Genomic DNA, 10,344 nt, shown 5'->3' with positions numbered 1-10,344 from the left:
CATATCTGACGACTATTTAGTTTCCAGTGACGCCTGAATGCCCTTTGATCCGCATGAAGTATATGTCTGTGTTAACATTTCTCGTAGTACGAATCAGAGTCAGTGTATCTTATTTGTTATCAGGGTTGGTCGTATTCTGATACGTTTCTGCGCTCTGAAGAGTGCTTATAGAGTCCGTCCTGATTCCATAGGTAAGCATGTTCTGTACTGCTAATATTTCACCAGTGTAAATGAATGCTATAATGTACCTAACCATAGAGTTTGTTAATGGGCAGTAGAAAACATATCTTGTACCGTCTATTATCTCGGAGACGTTCTTGTAAATTTGAACGTAATTTAGCCAACCGTTTTCTGTGACAGACATTGCTGTCTGGTTGTCGTTCTGTACTGAGGGTGTTTCCCAGGGAAGCTAGCTCGCACGGATGGCTGTATTCTGCTGTATCGTTGTCTTGTAGCACTAATCGTATTAATGCTCGAAGGTGATGATTGTTATCAGAATTCCGCGTGTATGTTTCCTTTTCTTATTTTTGTGCCGCATGTTGTGTTACAGCTGCTCGATTTTACTGATTCCACTTTATTTGGGTACGTGTGTCGTTGTAGAAACAATTTGCGCGCTAGTAGGTGTCATCGAATGTGGGGTGGCGTTTATTTTCCTTCTACAAGGAGCGTAATGATCATGGCTGTATTACGACCACATTAATTTATGTCACACAATGAACCGATTTTTGATTTCGGCGATTTGCCATTTTCAAGTGCCTGTTAATTAGTCCTTGTAATTTTACGCATTCACACTGTATGTATATAAACAATGTATGCCTGCCATTTAAATATACAACTGGCGTTTATTTTCCTTCTACGAGGAACGTAATGATCGTGGCTGTATTACGACCACATTAATTTATTTCACACAATCAACCGATTTTTGATTTCGGCGATTTGCCATTTTCAAGCGCCTGTTAATTAGTCCTTGTAATTTTACGTATTCACACTGTATGTATATAAACAAAGTATGCCTGCTATTTAAATCTACAAGTCAACAATTAAAATAACATATTGAAATACATTCTCGTTATAAGACGAGGGACATCTCCAAATATTGTGTAGGATCTCCTTTTGGCCGGCGTTTTGTAGCAACTTGACTGGGATGGTCTCGAAAATCCGTTGGCAGTCCCCTGCAGAAATAGTGAGCCAGGCTGCCTCTATAGCAGTCCATAATTGCGAAAGGGTTGCCAGTTGAGGGTGTTGTGCACGAACTGACCTCTCGATTACGTCCCATAGATGTTTGATGGGATTCATGTCGGGCGATCTGGGTGGCCAAATAATTCGCTCGAATTGTTCAGAATGTTCTTCAAACCAATCGCGTACAGCTGTATTCCGGGGACAAGGCGTATCATTTTTCGGGAACATGAAGTCCACGAATAGCTGCAAATGAAGTATCCGAGCATCCAGAAGACTCCGTCCATTCCATGTAAACACAGCCATCTTGCACAGTGTGTTGTTAACAACTTGGCTTCATGACTCCGTGTGGTCTGTACCACACTCGAACCCTACCATCAGTTCTTATCAACTGAAATCGGGACTCATCTGACCAGACGACGGTTTTCCAGTCGTCTATGGTCCAACCGATACGGTTACGAGACCAGGAGATGTGCCACAGACGACGCTGTGCTGTTAGCGCGGGCACTCGCGTCGGTCGTCTGCTGCCATAGCCCATCAACGCCAAATTTCGCCGCACTGTCCTAATGGATACGTTCGTCATACTTCCCACGTTGATTTCTGCGGTTATTTCACGTAGTGTTGCTTGTCTGTTAGCACTAACAACTCTACGCACGCGCTGCTGCCTTCAGTCGTTAAGTGGAGGCCGTCGGCCGCTGCGTTGTCCACAGTGAGAGATAACACGAGGGCGAGTGAAATGAAAACCTTTAATTTGTAATAACAAATCGAAATTTCGCGTCGTTACCCTGTAATTTGATAAGCATGCTACAAACAGCATGCAGAATGGCCTGTAGGTGGCACCATAGTGCAGATCCACACATACCGTCGCAGTATCAGTATAAAGATGGCCGCCCCACTTGCGACTTGCACCAGAGAAGAACAGCGTTCTGTTATTCGGTTTTTACGTAGTGAAAGTGTGAAACCTATTGAAATTCATCGACGAATGAAAGTTTAGTACGGTGATGCATTTTTGTCACAGCAGCAAGTCTACGAATGATGTGACTTGACTGGAAGATGCTCCTCGTCCAGCACAGGCACAACGAGTTGTGACTCCACAGAACATTGCAGCAGTTCAAGCCATAGTGAAGGAAAACAGCCGAGTGACACTGAACGACATTGCAGCATGTTTACAGATTAGTCATGGGTCATCACACCACATTGTGCATCACGTGCTCCAGTTTCACAAAGTGTCTGCAAGATGGGAGCCACGGCAGCTGACTCCTGAAATGAGAGAACGACGTGTTGATGCTTGTGAAGAACTTCATCGGCGCTTTGAACGAGAAGATGATGGCTTTCTTGCAAGAATCGTTACTAGGGACGAAACCTGGGTTCACTTCCACCAACCGGAAATGAAGTGAGCGACCAAGGAATGGCGCCATTCCTCATCACCAAAACCAAAGAAGTTTCGAACACAACGATCAGCAGGGAAGGTTATGCTGACTCTCTTTCGGGACGAAAAAGGCGTCATTTTGGATCATTACATGCCTAGAGGGACCACTGTCACCAGTGCATCATACATAGATCTCCTAAAAAAATCATCTGTGGCCTGCAGTCAAATCAAAGCGACGTGGATTGCTGTCAGCAGGTGTCCATTTGCAGCATGACAACGCAAGGCCCCACACTGCCCGTACAACAGTTGCGACAATCACAGATCTGCATTTTGAGTGTTTTCCTCATCCACCATACTCACCAGACTTTGCCCCAAGTGATTTCCATATGTTTGGACCACTCAAAGACGCAGTGGGAGGAAAGAAGTCCCGTTCTGATGAAGAGGTACGCCACGCGGCGCATGGGTGGTTGCGTGGACTACTAAAAGATTTTTTTCTAAAGGAATTTATGCACTATGTTAGCGCTGGAGGACTTGCATTGAGCGTGGGGGAGATTATATTGAAAAGTGATGCAGCTTTGTACCACTTCTGCACAATAAATAATATTAAAAAAAAAGTATTTAAGGTTTTCATATGACTCACTCTCGTACTTGAAATTTGATTCTCTCGGCACGCTCATTATACTAAGGATGTCGTGACAGAGGATTTCTTAACAGTTTCCAAAATTGAATATCACATGCGTCTAGCTATAACTACCATTCCGGGTTTGTTAATTCCCGTCTTTCGGCCGTAATCACGTACGACACCTTTTTGTGGTGTCACCGCCAGACACCACACTTGCTAGGTGGTAGCCTTTAAATCGGCCGCGGTCCGTTAGTATACGTCGGACCCGCGTGTCGCCACTGTCAGTGATTGCAGACCGAGCGCCACCACACGGCAGGTCTAGAGATACTTTCTAGCACTCGCCCCAGTTGTACAGCCGACTTTGCTAGCGAAGCTACACTGACCAATACGCTCTCATTTGCCGAGACGATAGTTAGCTTAGCCTTCAGCTATGTCATTTGCTACGACCTAGCAAGGCACCATAGCATTTGATAATTAATATTGTGAAGCTTGTACAGTAACGAGAGATGTTCACCAATTGTGGATTAAAGTTAAGTATTCCAACAGCTACGTACTTTATTTGCTAGACTGAAATCCTTTAACTGTTCCAGACCTCACGCCAATCTGCGTGAGCTTAAAAGCGTGCATTTCGGCCTCCTCTAGCAACACGGTGTTGGCTCTTCTGCCAACACTTCACATGGTGCCGAGGATTTTGTGTTTGTTGTTAGACGATTTCATTGTGTCATGGCTTCGCCACATTCTCCAGATGTACTGTCCGAATTTTATCGCTTGCAGACTCAGCAGACGCAGGCCTTATTGGATGCCCTTGGACAGCTCGTCCAGGGTCAACGTGCAATGCAAAACGATGCGGCGGCCGCCGCTGCACCGCTTCCGCAGCCACAACATGCAGTTGCACCACCTTTTCGTCCTTTTGATGCGGCACTGGAAAGCTGGACGGAGTAGTCACGCCAATTTGGATTCCATCTCGCCGCCTACAGAATTCAAGGTAACGAGCGGCAGCCTTTTTTGTTAGCATCCGTCGGGGTGCACACGTACCGTGTGATAGTGAAATTATTTCCCCGACGCGACGTAGCAACTCTGTCCTACGACGAAATTTTGTCGGCATTAGATGCATATTTCAAGGAATCAGTCAATGTAGTTGCAAAGAGGTATACGTTTTTTCGTACAAAACGTACGGCCAGTCAAACTAAATGAGAGTGGGTTGCAACTTTGCAAGGCCTTACTAGGGATTGTGCTTTTGAGTGTGAATGTGGACTCCCTTATTCAGATACTATGGTCCGTGATGCAATTGCACAGAACGTTTCTGATGTTCGTATACAGGAGCAAATTTTGAAACTAGTCAATCCCTCCCTTCAACAAGTGATGGACATATTGGATAGGCAAGACACACTTGACTTTGCTCAGGAATCATTTGCAACTTCGCCAGCTGGGAGTCACATTAACCGGCCCGCCGGACGAGCTGCACGGAACAGTAAACAGCCCTCGCGCCCGTCCGAGCAGCCACGTGTGCCGCGCCAGCAAGCAAATGCAGTGCTAAAATCATGCCCGCGGTGAGAATTGCCCGTCACGCCAAGCTATTTGCTTTTTCTGTAATAAAAAAGGACATGTTCAGGGTGTTTGCCAGAAAAAGCTCAGAACGGACACTCACAACCATTCCAGGCCCTTTGCTTCGCGCCAGAATTGAACCAAGAATACTCAGGCTCGTGAACCCTCGCCCATGGAAATTCATGTAGTTAATTCCACTCTGCCCAGTGCCACTCTCTCTAACTGTGACAGTGTTTGTCCCACAAATAGTGTGCGTCGCCGTCGCCGGAAATCACGTCAAGTAGCAAGTGCTTCTGTGCCACTGCCTGTTCACGTTGCACGAGACAGTCGCTCTTGTCGTCAGCAGGACAATAAGCTTTTTGTAGCTTTGGACATTCATGGCCACGTGATACCATTCCAGCTCGATACTGGAGCTGCAGTTTCATTGATCAATAAAGACACGTACAAACAACTGGGCACACCTCCGTTGCATGCCGCAAATGTTAAGTTAAATAGTTATTCCGGTCAGAATATCCCTGTGTTAGGACAGTGCAGTCTTCTTGCAACATACAAGGGACAAACAAAACTTGTGTCCTTTTACGTCCTTCGTTCTTCTTGTTTAACTTGTCTATAGTCAATCAGGTCCTATCAGTGAACCAGACTGTGCCTTCAGCCAGTGTTTCTAGTCTATGTGAAGAATTTGCAGACATTTTTGCGCTGGGCCTCGGTTGCGCTACGAACTATAAAGCACATTTGGAACTGAAAGTAAACGCGCAACCGAAATTTTTCAGAGCGAATGTTCCCCACGCATTGCATGATGAGGTCGCAAGAACATTACACGATTTGGAATCACAAGGTGTGATTGAACGTATGCAGGCTTCTCTCTGGGCATCACCCTTAGTAATTTTGCCAAAACCTTCCGGAAAATTGAGACTTTGTGTGGACTTCAAGGCAACGGTGAATCCACAACTAGTGATTGCAACTTTTCCTTTACCCTGCCCAGAAGATCTTTTTGGCAAACTGTGCCCGGGTAAATATTTTTCGTAGTTGGACCTAGCAGATGTTTACTTGCAAATACCAGTGGACGACGAATCCCAGCGCGTCTTGGTGGTTAACACGCGTATTGGTTTGTATCGATTCAAAAGACTGCCATTCGGGTGTGCATCCGCCCCTGCATTGTTTCAGCAATATCTACAAACTGTTTGTGCGTCGGTCCCTACTGCAGCAAACTATCTAGACGATATTGTGATCTCCGGAAAGACGGAAGAAGAACATTTAGCCAATCTCAGAACATTATTTCAGGTCTTGCGACACAATGGTCTTCGCTTGCGGAAGGACAAATGTGTGTTTTTTGCTCGTGACTTACCATGTCTGGGCCATGTACTCAATGCCCAAGGCATACATCCCAGTCCAGAGCACCTCCGTGCCATACAAGACTTGCCTTCGCCGCAGAATTTGAAGCAGCTACAGAGTGTGCTGGGAAAAATAAATTACTATAACACATATGTGTGCAAAGCCTTTTCCATTTCAGCTCCGCTTCATCGCTTACGCCGTAAAGGTGTTCCGTTTGTCTGGACGACGGAATGCGAATGCGTCTTTCGCCAGTTGAAAGCGGCGTTGCTTTCTAATATTTGCCTTACGCCATTCGATCCCCAGAAACCCCTTTTGTTGATGGCAGATGCATCGGATTTCGGGGTCGGTGCTGTGTTTGCGCACAAAGATGGTTCACACGATCGCCCTATTGCCTTTGCGTCCAAACTGCTGTCGTCTGCGCAAAGAAATTATTCACAGATAGATAAAGAAGCTTTGGCTCTCGTCTTTGGTGTTACTAAGTTTCATGATTTCTTGTATGGTCGTCACTTTACCATCATCACAGACCACAAACCTTTGACATCGCTTTTTCATCCGAAAAAGCCTGTACCTCCACGTACAGCGCAGAAATTCATTCGCTGGTCTATTTTCCTCTCGCAGTACCGCTACGATATCCTGTATCGGTCCACTGCTAAGCACGGAAACGCCGATGCGTTGTCCCGTTTGCCTGTTGCTGAGGATAGAGCATTCGATTCTTCCGAACTTGCTTGAATGTTCATTGATGCGGAAACAGATAACGTGGTCGAATCGTTTCCGATTGCTTTTCGTCGTGTAGCTACAGCCACAGCTGCTGACCCTGTCCTTGCTACCGTTTTGCCTTTTGTTGCTACGCAATGGCCCTTGTCAAAGTCACGGATCGAGGATCCGTTGGTTCGCCGATTTTTTGCTCACAAGGAGAGACTTTTAGTTCGACGTGGTGTTTTGCTGTTGCGTTCTGATAATGATCAGTCCAGAGTCGTGGTCCCACGTTCGTTACAGTCCTCTGTCTTACGGCTTCTCCACCAAGGACATTGGGGTATAGTGCGAACGAAACAACTTGCTCGTCAGCACTGTACTTGGTTCGGAATCGATGCTGCGATTACGAAAATGTGCTCTTCTTGCATGGCGTGTGCCGAACAACAATCGGCACTGCCGCGGAAATTCTTTGCATGGCCAAAAGCCACTTCCCCTTGGCAACGCTTACACATCGATTTTGCTGGTCCATTCTGGAATGCTCGATGGTTGGTTGTGGTAGATTCGTTCAGTAAATTTCCTTTTGTTGTCCGGATGTCTTCCACGACGTCGTCTGCCACCATCCAAGCGTTATCCGCTATCTTTTGCATTGAAAGTCTTCCACAGACTATTGTTTCCGACAATGGCCCACAATTCATGTCCGCCGAATTTCAGCCATTCTGCAAGGCCAATGGTATTCAACATCTGACATCCACGCCGTTTTCGCCTCAGTCAAACGGTGTCGCTGAACGATTGGTCCGGACTTTCGAGTCACAGATGTTGAAGCTGAAAGAGTCGCATTCTCGGGAGGACGCGTTATTGCTCTTTTTGTCCTCGTATCGCTCTCAGCCCCGAGATGGTCGCTCGCCGGCTGAGTTGCTCTACGGTCGTCCTCTTCGAACCTTGATGTCTTTGCTGCATCCGCCGCATCAGGTTCCTGTGCAGCGGCAGCCACCTGCTTTTGCTCCAGGCGACGTTGTATACTATCGCAACTATCGAGGTTCACAGCGTTGGCTCGCAGGGCGCATTCTTCGCTGCCTCGGCCGCGCTATGTATCTGGTTTTGGGAGCCTCTGGTGAGGTGCGTCGGCATCTCAATCAGCTGCGCCTCTGTCGTCGCACGGGTTCTGCCGCTCCCCGTCTGCTTTCAGCTACGGTGCCGTCCGGTCAGCGCCCTGGGGACCCATCTACTGGCTCGCCACATCCCCAGGTGTTACCGACGCTGCCTTTCATTTTGCCCCATGGCGACGCGCCGCCGCCGCCGTCGCCGCCTGTTCTCTCGCCGGCGCCGCCCGCTGTGGACGATTCGCTGCAGCCGCCAAGCGCCTCCCTGGGTCACGCGCCGCCGATCGCTTCCCGTGACCAGCTGTCCTCCGACTTGGAACTCTTGCCGGCTCCGGCCCAGATGTCGTCTTCGCCCGTCGGCTGCCCCGCCCCGATGGAGGTCGAATCTTCGGCCCCTCCTGTCTCTTTACGGGCGCATACACCGCATGTTGGCGTGCACCCTGGACTAGGTTTTCAGGCGTTTCCTAGCTCCCCTCGGACCGAATGGCCGGGTGCGGGTGGCACAGCCTCGCCTGTTGTTAGGATCCCCACCTCGTCGCATACGTCAACATGGGGTCCTCCCCACGGCGGGCGGAAGCCTTATAACACAACTGTACGCCGATTTGCGGGGGAGGAATGTGGTGTCACCGCCGGACACCACACTTGCTAGGTGGTAGCCTTTAAATCGGCCGCGGTCTGTTAGTATACGTCGGACCCGCGTGTCGCCACTGTCAGTGATTGCAGACCGAGCGCCACCACACGGCAGGTCTAGAGAGACTTCCTAGCACTCGCCCCAGTTGTACAGCCGACTTTGGTAGCGAAGCTACACTGACCAATACGCTCTCATTTGCCGAGACGATAGTTAGCTTAGCCTTCAGCTACGTCATTTGCTACGACCTAGCAAGGCACCATAGCATTTGATAATTAATATTGTGAAGCTTGTACAGTAACGAGAGATGTTCACCAATTGTGGATTAAAGTTAAGTATTCCAACAGCTACGTACTTTATTTGCTAGACTCAAATCCTTTAACTGTTCCAGACCTCACGCCTATCTGCGTGAGCTTAAAAGCGTGCATTTCGGCCCCCTCTAGCAACACGGTGTTGGCTCTTCTGCCAACACTACACTTTTCATACTCGTATGAATCACTTGAGTACAAATGACAGCTCCGCCAATACATTACCCTTTTCTACCTTATGTACGCGATACTAATACAGTCTACATATGTGCATATTGGTATCCAATAACATTCGTCACCTCGTATGTCTCTTACCTGGCGTTCATACACATGTTTATGTTTACGTCTTTCCATATCGCTGTTGTAAAGTTTTGACTTTTTTTCGTAGAAAGACTTACAACGTGAAAGGAAAGACGAGAAACGGTAAATTATTATCAGGTACATGTCGATAGTTTCTATCAGGTGGCTAGTGGTAGCCGCTGCCTGTGAATCTTTGCACTGCTGTTCTACAGTAAACAATCTCTCAGGCTTTCGGCTTTGCTTTTCTCAGTTTCTGTACAGAGGCCAGAAGCAATGATTCGTGGGAAGTATAACGGAGAAGGATGTTCACTATTAGTACTTATCACTGCGATACGGCTGTAGGCTAGGTGACTGCTAGAAACTGGCAGGGAGGCAACGGTGTAGCTGCTGCGGCTGAGCCGCCACGCCCTGGCTTCCGGCCCGCCTTGTCTTCTGGACGGGCGCCCCCTGTTGGCACAGCACGTGACGCGCTGGGCGCCCGCCAGACACCGCCGCGCGAAATGCGGCCGGCCCCCTCCCATCCGCCTGCCACATTACTCATCCCGCCTCTTCATTAGTAACCACTCTGCCACGGCCCACGATGCAACACCTTACAAACTGCACACTGGAACAGGAACTGCTGTAATGTATGAGATCTGTCGTGTAACGCCTACACAGCAGTTACTTCCCAAATAGTTCCTGATATGGAAAGGGGATTTTCCAGAAGCTATATTACGAGGCGTGTTTGTTGCTGCTTGTTCAGTATTGGCGGCAACGTAAATTGGAAAATACATACATCACAAACCAGTAACAAACGCCTAATTACTGTCGCCGCAAAAAGTACTGCAATGGCAGATCGGATGGCGTATTAAGGTTAAGGAAGTAAAGGCAAAAAAGAACAAACTGTTCTCCGACTTTCATCTACGGCATGTGGTTAAAATGCCACGAGCTTTCGAGCGGATATTGTCAAGTGAAATGATTGCTGATGGGCTGCTGGTACGCCGTTGTTTACTACAGCTACTTACTGTGACGTCACTAACCTCTGCGCGAGTCCCACAAGAAAGACAGGATGCGGCGTGTACCCCACACCACGTGACACTGCAGGTCTTAGGAGTGCCAACGCCCTTCTCCGGCCGGGAGCGAGTAACTATTTCAGACGAGTTTGATAGTCCTTAACTGCTGATGGGCTGCACGCAATCTCTCGATAGCACACGACGAAGTTAAGACCTTTACTCGGTACCTTTCCATTAACATATTTATTTCCTGTGTGCACTGCACGGAGCCGAGCGTTC

This window comes from Schistocerca piceifrons, chromosome 5 (genome assembly GCF_021461385.2).
Source record: "Schistocerca piceifrons isolate TAMUIC-IGC-003096 chromosome 5, iqSchPice1.1, whole genome shotgun sequence".
Taxonomy (NCBI): Eukaryota; Metazoa; Arthropoda; class Insecta; order Orthoptera; family Acrididae; genus Schistocerca; species Schistocerca piceifrons.
Note: the sequence above shows the minus strand (reverse complement) of the source record.